Source organism: Tursiops truncatus, chromosome 8 (genome assembly GCF_011762595.2).
Source record: "Tursiops truncatus isolate mTurTru1 chromosome 8, mTurTru1.mat.Y, whole genome shotgun sequence".
NCBI lineage: Eukaryota > Metazoa > Chordata > Mammalia > Artiodactyla > Delphinidae > Tursiops > Tursiops truncatus.
In genome coordinates this window covers 92,169,234-92,184,429 of record NC_047041.1, presented here as the reverse complement: position 1 = coordinate 92,184,429, position 15,196 = coordinate 92,169,234, and the positions used below count along the sequence as shown (strand labels likewise).

General features: G+C 36.8%; 1 long non-coding RNA gene across 1 annotated transcript in view; it reads right to left on the bottom strand.

Annotated features, from left to right (window-relative positions):
* Positions 1 to 15,196, bottom strand: part of LOC117313140 (uncharacterized) — a 49,692-nt gene that overhangs the window by 25,912 nt on the left and 8,584 nt on the right. The window lies entirely within an intron of this gene.

Sequence of the window (15,196 nt, the reverse complement as noted above, 5' to 3'; positions counted from 1 at the left end):
CAGGAACCAAATCTGCCAGGACCTTGATTTTGGACTTCTAGCCTCTAGGATTCTGAGAAATAAATATCTGCTACTTAAGCCACCCAGTCTGTGGTATTTTGTTATAGCAGCTTGAGCTGACTAAGACAAATGGCATAAATGTCTTTCTAAACAAAATCACCTGAGGGCTGTTATTCGTTCATTTGCTTATTTATTGAATAAAACTGAACTGAGTGCTGTTATGTGCCAGGCACTGCTGTAGGCACAGAGGATCAGCAGTGTGTGTCAGGTGAGGAAAGCCCAAATCCCTGCTCTCAGGGAGTTTACATTCTTCCCTAAAGTTATCTTCCAAGACCACACTGGGAACATCCCACCAAATTAGCTAGTTTTACAAAAGGACCAAATTTGTGTGTGCATGTTATTGGTAAAATGGATCTGCACTATACCTTGACTCTAAAGGGTTCTTGTGTTTTTAAAGGCATTATGTCCCACGCCCAAGCTGTTACGTCACAGAAATGGAAATGGGGCACTTGCTGGGAGGAAAACGTGAACTTAGTATTTATACATCCTTGCATTATTTAGTTGAAATGAACATGTATTAATTTTCTAAGTAAATATAATTCCATAAAAAGTTTTTTTTAACTTCACTATCAGCCTCTCAGTATTCCTGAGAGACTGAAGCAAGACAAATGGAAGTGAATGAGGTTCAGAGAAAGACCCTGAGTTATGAGGAAAGAAGAGAATTGTCTCACAGATACTCCTTCTCCAGCACCTAATGAAGTGACAACAAAGTTTTCTAGAAGCAACTAACAAGGGAAGGGGCGCAGCTGACACTGGAAGTAAGGCTCAAAAAGCGGCAGCTGAAAAAGGAAATAAATTCTGGGATGGAGCTGGGCAGCAGAAAGGCAAGGCCACTAACTGCACCCTGACTTCTCAAAAGCTCTCATGATACGTCACACCCATCCTGAGAATTCTCACTTAAAAATCGAAACCTGGTAAGAAGATGACTGTGGATATCCTAGTGTTTTCCTTCTTTACTTGGAAATAGTGGAAACTGTCACAAGCTGCTTGAGAGAAACATAGGAAGTGGACAAGGAGGAGGCTGCCTCTGGCAGAAGTGGAGACTCCAAGGTATGTCCTGAATGGGGCATGGCTCTGAAGCCAGAAGTTATCCATCCAGCACAAGGAGACCCATCCCCCACCAGAACCAGGTTTTGTGAACACTGGCCCAGGACAACTAACGCAACTACCAAAGGGAGAGCAGAGCCCAAACTATCTAACAAAGCCTGCCTCAGGTGAGTCCTCTCTGCTCCCTTGCTCTCAGGCTATAAGAAAATACTGGATAGCTCTTAAAGCACAGACCTTAAGGAAAAAACAAATGATACTGTGAGATGATAGTCAAGACAACACTAACGTTCTAAGAGTAAAAAGAGAGAAAATTTAACATAGATAGAACTGCCAAAGCATGATCAAGATAAAAGGAAATGGAATGGCACCAATAAAAGTCTATACAAGACACACACACACACACACACACACACACACACAAACAGCATGCAAAAGACACACAAATAACCAGCTTAGAAAACGCAACTCAAGAAAGAGAAGAAAAATTCTTCACATGTGCATTTAACTAGAGAATAACTGAATGAGTTCAAAAGATGATCAAAAAAACTAAAATGAGATGAAAAAAGAAACAACAGATCAAAGGAAACAAACAGATGCCAAAACAACATTAAAAAAATTATAGAGAAGTAAAAATACCAAAGGGATAGAATAGACAGAGCTCAAAATAAATCACAGCTGTAGAATAAAAGTTGAAATAATTGAAGTAAATGTATGTGAAAAAGACAAAGTAAATCAGGGAGAAACCAATAAACATGGAGGATAAAAATTAATAATAATAATAATAGGTATCTTTAAAGCATCAAACCCAACAAATAAACTGGGAAAAAGTATTAAAAGACCTAAAAAAAGAAAATGTCCCTAAAAAATTAGTACCCTTTAAAATAGCGAATATTATGTGCCAGACACTATTCTATACACTTTACACACATTAACTAAAATCATCCCGACAATTCTATGAAGTAGATATAATTATTTACATCTACAGATAAAGAAACTGAGGCATAAAGAGATTAAGTAACTTGCTAAGATCTTACAGTTAATAATATTAAGCCAGGTAGAACTGAAAATGTCTATTGAAAAGCACACGCTGGGTTCTAGAAATATGGAATGTAAAATTCACAAGGCCAAAATATAACATCAAGGATAAAGAAAAAACTTCACACATTCAGTCAGAAAATATAAATTACCTACAATAGGAAGTAATCATGCCAACATCCTTCTCCACAGTAATACTCAATGCCAGAAAGATAATGGAGAAATAACTACATAGTTCTTTAGAAATAAAGTGTGACCCAAGAATAGTATGCTTATTCAAATATAAAGGCAACATACATAAAAGAACTCAATGAAACAGTACCAGTAAGTTGTTTTAGAAGAAAAAAAAAGTGTTTACAATGAAATCCAGCCAATTATAAAATAAATCCAAATGAAGAACTCAAGGGTGGAGAAACTGTGGTAAAAGAATATAATAAAAAGTACACAACTAGACAGTAGCTATGAATTATGGCTATAGAGATAATACAAAACCTGCTAATGTACAAATAATAATAACGTAACCAAAAAACAATAGCAAATAATGTGATACAATAATAAAAATCAAAATGAAGGAGAAGGAGGTGGGAGAAAAAAAAAGAGTGCTTGCATGTGGGGAAATAAATCAATATTGCCTAAAACAGAATCATTCAGGGTGAAAGATAAGGGCTACAACTTCTTAAGGTGCTTCATAATCTCTTCTTAAAATTAGAAGGGCTATTTTAAGAAATATCTCCTGTGATAAAGAAATGTTTATTTGAAGTTTAATAATTCTTTCAATTTCTTTTTCTTCTTTCAATTTAAGTCAAAGTAAATGCAATCATTCTGTTTCAAAATAGCAGTATGATCTCATTTTGTGTTACAGCAATAACATGTTGAGTATCTCTCACCATCCATTCATTTATCCATCCATTCATTGTTCTATTTGTATGTGCCTTAAAAAAGTCTTTAAAATCACAAACTTTCTAAAAAGCATAAACCATCTTTAAAAGCAAAAACAATAAAGTGATTTTTATGTAAAAAGAAAAACAAAGTTATAATAATGGATTTGGGGAGCTGAATGGGGCTTTTAAAATCTCCTCCTCTTTTACATGGTAAAAGAACAAATGTATAAAATGGTGCAGCCACTATGAAAAACAGTATGGAGCTTCCTCAAAAAAATTAAAAATAGAACTACCATACGATTCAGCAATTCTACTTCTGGGTATTTTGCAAAGAAAATGAAAACACTAATTCTAAAAGATATATGGACTCCTATGCTCATTGCAGCATTATTCACAATAACCAAGATATGCAACCAACCTAAGTGCCTATCAATACACGAATGGATAGAGAATATGTGGTATACACACACACACACACACACACACACACACACACACACACAAAATGGAATATTACTCAGCCTTAAAAAATGAAATCTTGCCTTTTGTGACAACATGGATGGACCTGGAGGGTATTATTCTTAGTGAAATAAGTCAGACACAGAAAGACAAAAAACAAATGATTTCACTTATATGTGGACTCTATAAAATAATACAAATGAACAAACATAACGAAACAGAGTCATAGATACATAAAACAAATAGGTGGTTGTCAGAGGGGAGAGGGGTGTTGAGAGAAAAAGGTGAGGGAGATTAAGAGGTACAAATTTTCAGTTACAAAATAAATGAGTCACTGGTATGAAATGTAAAAAACAAAACAAAACCAGAAAGAGATTAAGTACTAAGGGACACAAAGGTTATTGTGATCTGAGCCAATGTTCATTCCATTCCCGTATTCTGATTTCCTATTAGGAATTTAAGCAGTGTAAAAAAGCATCAAAAAGAAAGTTTAAAAAAAGTTTAAAAAAAATCACACCAAGACCTACCATCATTACCATTAGAAATAACCATCATTACCATTAGGTGAACATCATTTCACAGAATTTTTATCCAGTTATTCAGATATAAGAATCAGTGGCTAGACGGATAGATAGTTGAGCAGATAGAAATAATACGATAAAAGTGAAATGAGATTATATGTGCTATTTACTAACAAAAAGATTCCATTTAATTCCTAAACTATAATATTGTCCAAAGTGATGTAAGATATCAGGCCCAGATCTTTGAACATCCAGTTTAGGGTCTATGCCCTCAAGTATAATTATTTCACTGGATACATACACTGCCGGGCAGTCCCACTTCCACACACACACACACACACACACACACTCACACACACACACACACACGGCCTACTTGCCTGGTGATCTACAGCAACCTGAGGTCTGACTGAGTCTTGTCTGCACCCGCAGAAGGGATTTCCCTTGCCTGACTTGTCACACCCCACTCGGACACAGAAGCCACAGTACAGGGATATCAGAGCAGAGACCTGAGATGCATGCATGAGGAAAGATTCAAAAGGAAGAGGAGATGAAGCCAAGAGGGCTAAGAGAGGAAGAAGCCTTAGGAACAACGATGTGAGCACTTAAAAGCAGAAAGGGAAACTAGGCAGGCAGAGAGGGTGAGAAAACAGAGCAAGAAGGGACAGAGGGGTGTTGCAGGGTGTCGTGAAGTGAAAGAAGGGTCTGGTTCCCATCCTGTGTCCCACAGAAAGACACTTTCCTGCTGGAAATGGACTGGCAAGAGCGGAAATGGGGATGCAAGGGAAACAGATCAACTTCACTAAGATCACGTCTGGAGGGGAAAAGACCCCAGATCAAGAAACTGATCCATGAATAAACAGAGGTTCAAAATCATGATTAACTTTTATCAGAGAGCCCTACATCTAGTACCCCTGGAGCAAGATGGTGCATAGACACCTGACAGGTTCAGCTTCCGCACCTGGGAGAGGAGGTACAACCTTACCTGGAGATGCAGTTCAAAAGGAGCATAAGTGACCCAGGAGACCAGACACATAAGACACATAACGTAACTCTGGGTGAAGACATTGTATGTTCAGAAGCCTTTCTTGCACCCATGTCATGAGCTTTTCCACCCCAGGAAGGACACTTCATAGCACACACAACAGCAGTATGCCCAATAACTTGGCTGCTCCTTGGAGGGTGCTGACGGGTACCAGGTACCCTGAGTTCTACAGAGAAGACAACTAAGGCCCACGCAGCTCCTCAGATCATCAGGCTCTGTGGTCACCTGAATGGTGTCACCCTACTCGAGTTTATATTGAGTCCTGTCAGAATGTCTTGACTTCCCTTGAAGAAACACACAAAAAGCAGGAGGTCTTTCCTAACGACCAGAATGAATTTGAGCCACTTATTTGCATTTCCTTTGCTCTTTGCAACGACTCTCCAATATTATCATCAGAGATCAGCTGCCCTGTCTAAAGCCTTCAGTGACTCTGTAATGCCTTTGAAACTTTTACAAAGCCCTTTGCTCAGCATTCAGCTTCTTCTACAACCCAGCCCCTAAATATCTTTGTAGTGTCTTTCCTCCTCCTCATTCCAATCATCCAGTGCTCCAATCACAATATATTACTGAACACTTCCAGAATCCACCTTGCACCCACCAGTCCAGACCTTTATTGTAGACTTCCACAGCCAGGAATGCCTTTATTCATTATCTTTCTATCAAAATTCTGCTCAACTTACAAGGCTCAGCTCACATGTTCCCTGCCCCCAAACTCCCATCAGAATTAAGCTTCCTTCCTTTCAGGGCCACAGCAATTTGTTTTGACCTCTAGTTAGACTTAATTCATTTTGCCTTCTATTAGTTGCTGTTTAAATCTGTCTTGATTTAAATCTGTCCTTACTGGTCATAAGTGAGTGAACATTTATTGAACATCTACTATGGATGCCAGGTGCTTCCACAGACATCATCTAATTTGTCCTTCTGTTGCTAATACGTAGCAGAGTGCTCACACATTTCAGGTGTTCATAAATGTTTGCTGTATTATTCTGTGAAGAGAAGGGGAACTGTTTGATTTCTGAGCTTCAACAGGAGGTCATTTAAATATGTCTCCTTTAGAGGACTTAACAAAAAAAATGAGAAAAAGAGACTGATCAACTCAGTTGGATGGCATAGAAAAGGGGTGATAAATATTTATTTAGTCTTTGATAATTCTGTCTTAGAAAAATACCCTAGCCAGAAAATAACACCATCTTTTTTTTCTGCTTGTTTTTCTTTGCCTCACCCAGGAACTCAGCATCACATCTCTACCCTGCCCAGAGCCAGACCTCAACAGGCTAGACGGTTCTAATCCTGGACCAGTCACTAATTCTCTGTGAACTCTAGGCAAGACAGAGTTCTACACTGGGCGTCAATTTTTCCTCGTGTAAAGTGGGGCATTTGGGCTGGATGACCTCGGGGTACTGATCAGTTCCATAATATTCTAAGATTCTGTTTTTAATGAGCATATACAAAATGACTTGGGAATTGGCTAATTCTTCAGGCCAACCTGTGTGCAACAAAATATGGAAGATTATGTAAACAGGGCAATAGTGTGTGTGTGTGTGTGTGTGTGTTCTGAGAACGTCTTGTGTCTATGCATTGAGGGAAGAGGTGGAAAGCTGTCAATCCATGAAAGTCTATTTTCAAGAAATTTACAATTTATTCAAATGAATACCTAAACCATAAAGACATTGCTTGGTTACTTCCCACTAGGGGTTACCATTTTTGTTGTTGTTAATAAGAAACTAGTGAAGGTTAATTTTAAATACACTAATCTTACAGTTGAGAATGGCTTAAAAAATCCACATACCTACAGAGCTCAATGATCACCATTAACAAGTAAGTTCTCTTCATTTACATCTAGCACCTAATCATCCAGAAGGATCTTTCTTTGACTAAATGAATGAATAAATCAACAGTGTTGCATCAACTTCTTCAGGGAGAGAGGGAGCGTGTAATAATCGATTTTAGGTAATCAATGAAGGCATATCACTCACTGCTTAATAACCAGTTGATCTGGGTTCAACTATTTTCAAAACCATCAATTAGACTGGACTAAACCTCCCCTCAGACAGGTTTGAGTGAAAAGACACAGCTTGTATACCGAGCGTGTGCATATACACATAGCAATGTGAGCCTGACAACCTTCATCTTGATTTCGGAGGGGCCCACCACAGCTCTCTGCCTCCCCAAGGATATAAGGAGTCCTTTTCCTCCTCTGCTGTCAGAGAAAACCAAGAATAAACAGGGGCTTCGGCGCTCTTAGTGTCAAGGTCAGACTCACATCTTTGTTTCTATCAAATGTTTACTTTGTACAGTTCTGATATTTCACCAAGACTGTTTTAACCAAAGGCACTCTATACTGGGTCTCAAATATAGAAGTGCCACGGTGGCCCCAATAAAAATACTCTGACTGTATAAGGACCATGAGTTTGCTATAAGTAAAAGGTATAAAAAAAACTTTAAAAATAAGAAAAAAAAAAAAAGAAGACAAAAGAAATTTTTGAGTGGGTACTTTTCACAGGGATTGGGGAGCAACTTGATGTAAAATTCTGAAGAAAGGAAAATATCCAAAAAGAAAAGGGAAAAGAAAAGTGACTAAGGTACTTCACAGGGTAAAACATATTTTTCATGCAAACATAGGAGCCGAAGGGCTGTTTTAAAACAGGGACCTTCACCTAAATACAGCCATTAGCTCTTAGAGGCCAAGCTAAGCCAGTCTACAAGGAGGGGGACAGTTTTCAGATGAATATTGCTAAATCAACACAATTTTTTAAAATTTAAAAGAAAGGAAGAAAAGAAAAAAAAACAAATCAGTTAATAAAATTTTGAGCCAAAATTTCAAGAGAATATTTTTAAGATTCAACTTCCTCATATATTTTAATATAAATCCTTTTAAAAGTATTTTTCTCACTGCACTGAATGCCTTACCTAAAATCAAATACGTATTTTTTTTCTTTGCTGAAGATTCCCCTAAAAGAACATTTCCCTCCAAATCTATATTTTCAATATATTAATAACACAGGTTCAACCTTTTTTGTTTGTTTTTGTAGAATTTGCTAGCATTTTTTTTTCCTGAAAGAAAATCCTCCCCCAAAGTTGTATTTTTTAAATTCAGGATATTTTAAAGTAATTGCTACTTTTTGAAGGATTGTGTCAATATGGAATCATTAAGATTTTTAAAAGTTAACGATCTTTATGACTCAGAAAGCCCTTAATCCAATTATCAGGGTGAAGGACGAATTGACCTTTTCTCCTTTCAATCCTGTTTCTAGTTTGGAAACAAAAAATCTCGTTCAGAAAATACTTATTTCTATATTTATCAAAATATGATGGCAAACAACAGCAGTGAAGTTTTAAATAAGCTTGACATATCAATTTAAAAAATACTTCTTGTGTATAAATTTTGAGTTTATGTATATGCGCTCCTGCAAGAAGAAAGGGGCCCAGAGAAGAATTACATCTGATGTTTATACTATGCGTTTAAACCTACCTCAAATAGTCCTCTACATTTAATTTCCTATGGTCAGGTTTTCTCTTTCCTTTTTCTTTTTTACTTTTTCTTTCTTTAATTATTCTGCTATTCATATTATTTCCTTTTTTGCTCATGAACAATATTTTTTAATAATAAAATCATCAGTAAATAATGATGGTTACAGCAACACTGAAGGTTATAGTTATATTACCTACTGCTTTCCTTCTAAGGATCTCAAGGTAGTTTACAAAGAGAAAATAAAATAAGCATTCCTTCTGTCACAGGATTTAGAAATTGGACAATTGTAATTTTTAGGGGCACGTGATACTGATGTTAAACCATTCTAAATAGTGCCTTTCCTACATCATTGTTGGAATTTCCCCGTATTCAAGGTTGGAGATTAAAATTTTATTTATTTAAAGATGTTTTTATTGAGCATTGTCAGACACAGTTCCATCAGCCTTTTTAAGGGGCAAAAGAGTTCTAGGTTTAATTCAGAGTTGAGGGTAAACTACTTTTGATGAAGAGACTATCCTATGTCAAAAATAATGTCAGTATTTAGCTTATTCATGTGCAGACACCACTTTAATTTTAAATGAAATTTAGAGGAATTCATATCTTCTAGTATATCAGTCAGTCTAAGCCAGCATGAGACTATGTTTTAACATTAGGGTACCTTCAGATACAAATGGTTAAGTTCTACCTTCTAAGTAAGAAAGATGGGCTAATGTCTCTGCTTGTGAGACTATATATAAGGGCATGTGTGCACATGCAAATGTACAAACAAAAATGCCATAATGAAATTAACAACATGTGGATGGATGTGGAGCGTACAATTTCAGGGTTTTGATGACACCACTGAGTTAAGTTGTTGGGATAAGGTCCCGGTATCTTTCTTTATCCTGTCCTCTCCGAGTCACTTCCTGGACAGTGACACATTTTCCTCTCATCCTTTGAGAATCTTTTGAGATCACAGCCTCCCTCCCCTACTTTCAGTAAATGTATATTAACCTCCAAGAGTGCATGACATCAAAAATATAATTCTGAGCCCCTTGAAAAGAAAGAAGAATGAACAGGCATCAACTTCCTTTCCCGACTATCATACAACCTCTATTTTTAAAAAAGATAGCTCTATAAGCCATATTTTCCCCTGTAAGTATGCATATTAACAGGCAAGAGGAAAAATGGAAAAAGACTTGTATATATGGAAAAATTGTCCCTGGGGTTGTGCCTGTCTGCCCAGGAAAATGGCAGTGAGAGGAGGTGAGGAATTTCATCATTTTTTAATCACCTCACGCCTCATCTTCTCTTTTCCATGGCAGACTTAGTACATTTAAATGCAACAGGTCGATGATTGTGATGCAAGGTATGAGAGACAATTAAAAATTTGTGAAATTTTTGAAAACAAAAATTTAATTTGGAGCAATTCTGTGACCTAGGTTTTTATACTTTTGGGGCGGGGGGAATAAATGATTTTTAAATTGTAATCCTTTGGAGAAATTTCCATAAACTTTATTTAATTCTACAATATGACTCCTCAAGCAACTGCCAGAATCTACTACTTTAACTTATTACAAAGCCCTACTACATTTAAAAAAAAAACAAAACAGGAAAAAATATTTTTGCCAAAAAACAGAGCAATTAATAAATAGCCCCTATTTAGTACCGTATATAACCCTTTTATAAGTATAAATATTATAAGTAATACAACCTATTTTGATGTGTTATATTAAAATCTATGCTTTTTATTTTTTTTGCATACAGAAAAAAAAATAGAGATGAAATCAACCTAGTGCTAAAATGCAAACTCTTAAAATTTATGTTAGTAAAAAACAGTGCTCAGTTTAAAATTATATCTGGAAAAACATTTTGACTGAAAATTCTCTTTCTAACTAAAAAAGAGATCTTATTTTTAAATTAAGGAATGAATTTATGAATAGTACAAGAAAGTGGGACTCCTCCCCCAAATAAGCATATTAATGAATATCACACATCTCTCTGTGGAAATTATATGTCCTTTGTGCCACGTGAAAAATTAACATTTTGTAATCATAAATAAAATATCTTCTCAGATATTTGAGCTTTGGTTAAATGATGATCTTTACTGGGATAAATTATCTTTAGTGTTATACAAATAAAAGAAACAAAATTTCATGTTAAAAATCTCAGAGTAGCTGAGAGGTAGCTCACTGAGAAGCAAGATTTTCAATCATAAGATTTAAAAAATTGTACAGTTTATTTTTAAAGGTTTCCCTTCTTTTAAAAAACATTTTCCTTTCTCTCAGAATTCTAAGGCATGATTTTTTTAAAAAAATTCAAAAGCTAATAGCTAATCCTCAAAAAAGTAATAAGCTTGTATTTGTATTTTTAAAGTATCATTTGTTTGTTATTTGAAGAGATAGCAACTGTTTTCATGACTGCTTCATATGGAAATGTAAATATTTCTTATTTAAAACTACCTGAAACAGGTTTTTTTTCTGGACAAACTTCCTGAAAGGTAAGTTTGAGGGGGAAATAGCTATGAACTGGAGGATTTTATAAGCCTGCAACTATACGAAAATACTAGTGTTACAGCCTAAAATATTTTCTTAATATTTTAATTTTAATTCTTTAAGATTTTAATGAGCAAATTTTAACTCTGGAAGCTATTGATAAAATTTTTTGTTCTTTAAAAAACTGTATTATAAATGACTGCTTCTGCGCTCCATTACCTACATATATTTTAAAATTAAAAGAGAAAGGCATAAGGAAATTCACTAAGGAGGAAACTATTTTCCTCTTTTATTTAAATATTATTTCATTAAATGTGATGTTGGGGTTCAGAGGTGGTAGAAGTCTAAAGGACAAAATTTGGAGAGCTATATCTAATTCACCCTTCTCTTTCCAAATCAATTTATAGGCTGCCAATTTACTTACTGCCCCTAATCAGCTGAGAATTACAGAACTTCTCAATTTCATTTTGGTTCATAGAACCCCATCTCTGGCAAGTGGGTTTTCTGCTCTTTTTCTTGTCTCTAACCCAGTATTCTTGCCACAAATTCAAAGGGTATAAGAGACCCCCTCAATTAAAAAAAAAAAATCACTCCAACTTGAAATAAATAGTGAAACTATTTCTTTAGTTGATTTTTTATTCTACTAACTTAAGATCTGGGCTTTAAAGAGAGGTCAGCCCTAAGGATCATGACTTTTTACAGGGTCAAACTAAGTAATTTGCCTGTGGAGATAAAAGGTCAATGTGGTATAAATCATTGCAGTTTGAATGACAGCTCTCCTTAGAGGCTATTACTATTCGTTCAGCTCCAGACCAGTTCCCAGCCCAAGTCGCTCCTGGAAAATCTCAGTATGATCCCAACACTCTTTGACTTTAGATTCCTCTCCCACCTCGTGACTCCTAGTGACATTACCTGCTTCCTTATTCCTATTTCAACTCTTCCAACCAGTCCAGGACTCTATCTAGACCCTGGGTCTGCAGGAACCTGTCTTAACACTAACAGTTCATGTTGGCAAGTACATACTACATGCCTGAAGTACCAGATTGTGTGTTTACTGACATCTCATTTCATCTTCCCAACAACCTTATGAAATAAGTACTTGAATATTCCCATTTTACAGATGAAAAAACTGACTCAGAGAGATAACTTGCTCAAGGGTATGCAGCTGAAAAGAGCAGAACCAACAAGTTAACCTAGATCTCAATGGCCTCAAAGCCCATGGTTCTGGACCCTGAGGTTGTACTGCTTCCTCAAATTATGCTGCTTTTATCCGCCCCTTAAAAGGCTGCAGAGTACAAACAGAACTACCATACGACCCAGCAATCCCACTACTGGGCTTATACCCTGAGAAAACCATAATTCAAAGAGTCATGTACCAAAATGTTCATTGCAGCTCTATTTACAATAGCCCGGAGATGAAAACAACCTAAGTGCCCATCATCAGATGAATGGATAAAGAAGATGTGGCACGTATATACAATGGAATATTACTCAGCCATAAAAAGAAACGAAATTGAGCTATTTGTAATGAGGTGGATAGACCTAGAGTCTGTCATACAGAGTGAAGTAAGTCAGAAAGAGAAAGACAAATACTGTATGCTGACACATATATATGGAATTTAAGAAAAAAAAATGTCATGAAGAACCTAGGGGTAAGACAGGAATAAAGACACAGACCTACTGGAGAACGGACTTGAGGATATGGGGAGGGGGAAGGGTGAACTGTGACAAAGCGAGAGAGAGGCATGGACATATATACACTAACAAACATACGGTAGATAGCTAGTGGGAAGCAGCCGCATAGCACAGGGATATCAGCTCGGTGCTTTGTGACCGTCTGGAGGGGTGGGATAGGGAGGGTGGGAGGGAGGGAGACGCAAGAGGGAAGAGATATGGGAACATATGTATATGTATAACTGATTCACTTTGTTATAAAGCAGAAACTAACACACCATTGTAAAGCAATTATACCCCAATAAAGATGTTAAAAAATAAAAAATTAAAAAAAAAAAAGGCTGCAGAGAAGAGACGGCAAGGACTACTATGTAGATTGCATTTGACATGTCCCTGAGCTTTTTAGTATAATTTTTTAAAAAGAGAAGAAAAGTCATTGAGTAGAGTTGATCAGTAGGCTCTGGGGAAAATGCAGAAAATGCCTTCTCTGTGGAGACTGTTTCTAAGAAATTTAAATAAAATACATAAAAAGTAAACAAAAACATCTTTTGGAATGGCCTCAGATGTACTCTGCAGGTTTGGGGGGTAGCCCTGGCCCTTTTATTCTAGTGTTACCCAGAAAATGTAGCGACCTCATCAGAGTCTTCCTATAATCACCCTGCAGTTTTCAGCCAAGACTTAAATGAAATGCCTGCTAGGACAAGTGAAGTGAATCAAAGGGAAGAGAGCAAAGGGTTTTTTTTGTGGGGTGGGGGGTAGTAAGAGAAGACAGAAAGATTTATAAGACAGTGAAAAGTGAAGCTGGCGGAAGGAAAAAATGAAGACAATATATGTGCAAAAAGGAAAGAGGAAACATCCTTGATAACAGCAAATAGTGTTATCTATTCTTGCCCTTTTATTGTTCCTTTACTCTTTCCTTGGTGGGAATCACCTAAACTGAAAATTTAGGACTGGATATAAGCTGAAAGTAAAAGGTGAATGGTAAGTATTCTAGGTGAATCATTTTTTCTTCCTGATCAAAAAGTTAAAAAAAAAGAAAAAGGGAATGATTTGCAAAAACAATTGTGATTAAATTCAATAGATTTTAAAAAGAACTTGAAAGCAAGGAATTAAAGGGGAATGAAACTACAGAGAGATAATCTTTGTGTAGGGATGCATCAAGTAGAGAAAAAGATTTTCCTATCAGCCCTTCTGATTTGCTCCCAGCTGGATAATTCTGGGCACTGGCAGGCTATGGAGCAAATGGACAGATGCTTTCAGAAAAGATTATCTTTTATCTGTTGCTCAGGGAATAGCTCTGGTCCTATGACTGTTGATTCCATGATCTAAGCCTTATATGCCATTGCTATATGTGTCAGGCAAGAAAAAAAAAAACATAATAATAATAATAACTAACATTTATTGAGCACTGAGTAGGTATGAAGCTCTTCACATGCATAATCTTATTTAATCCTCACCAGAACCTTATGGTTGTTATTGTTATTCCCATTTTGCAGATAAGGAAATTGAGAAAATGAAAATTACTGGTTTGCATTCAGATGGATCTTTCTATCCTTTAGCCTCAGAAGCAGCAATCTGTTGCTTTCTTGCTTAAGTAGAAAGTCACACACTTCACAGGCTCCTCCCACAATCTATTACAAAGTCTTTACAAATTCAGATCCTAATCCAGACCTTCCACTTCAAAGGTCATCTCCCAGTGCCTTCCATAGCTGTTCACCCTGGGAGTGCTGAGTAAGAGCATCTAGCTGTCCCTGAAAGTAAAGTTTGCCTCAGTACCTAATCAGCACTAAAGTCCATAACAACACCCTTTACCCTAAATGAAAAAGGTCAGATCTTCCTCATTGCAAGGACGAATTTTGAGGGAACTAAGGGCAGGGGAGAAAGAGAGTTTGGAAGACTCGAAACGAGGGCAAAACCTTTGCACGCTGACCTCTCCATGTCCACTTTGAGTCTTAAAGACTTCCAATTTCTCCTTTACTGAAGACCTCAGCATAACTGCCTGCCATAAAGCCCCTGGCTATGCGACACAGAAGCAATCTACCAACCCAACAGGGCCAACCCAATGGGGCCAGTCTACCAACCTAATAATCCAACAAATGGACAGTTCCTTTCCTTCTCAAGGAATCCCTGTCCTGTGTAGTTCTGATTTTCCTTGGTGGTCAAAAGCACCAGAGAAAATCCATCTTTGCTATGAGCCCTGATGTTGGGACGTTACACTGTCTAGCTCCAACACCAACCTCTGTTCCCTCCACCAAATCACCAGACTTTGCCAAGAACATTTAGCCTATAAGATGGATTGTCACTTCAAAATTCTGCAGGACCGGGCTAGGTTCAGTCATTAAAACTTCTCATCTGCTTCTGTCCCTCAGCTCCATGCCTGCTTTGCCTTTCGGTTATAGATTTTCTGTTCAGCCCTTTGCAGTGTTAACTAAATTCCAAATATTTGTTCTACGAAAAAGGGGGACCAAAAATCACGATTAAAAGTACAACAGAGTGGGCTTCCCTGGTGGCGCAGTGGTGGGGAGTCC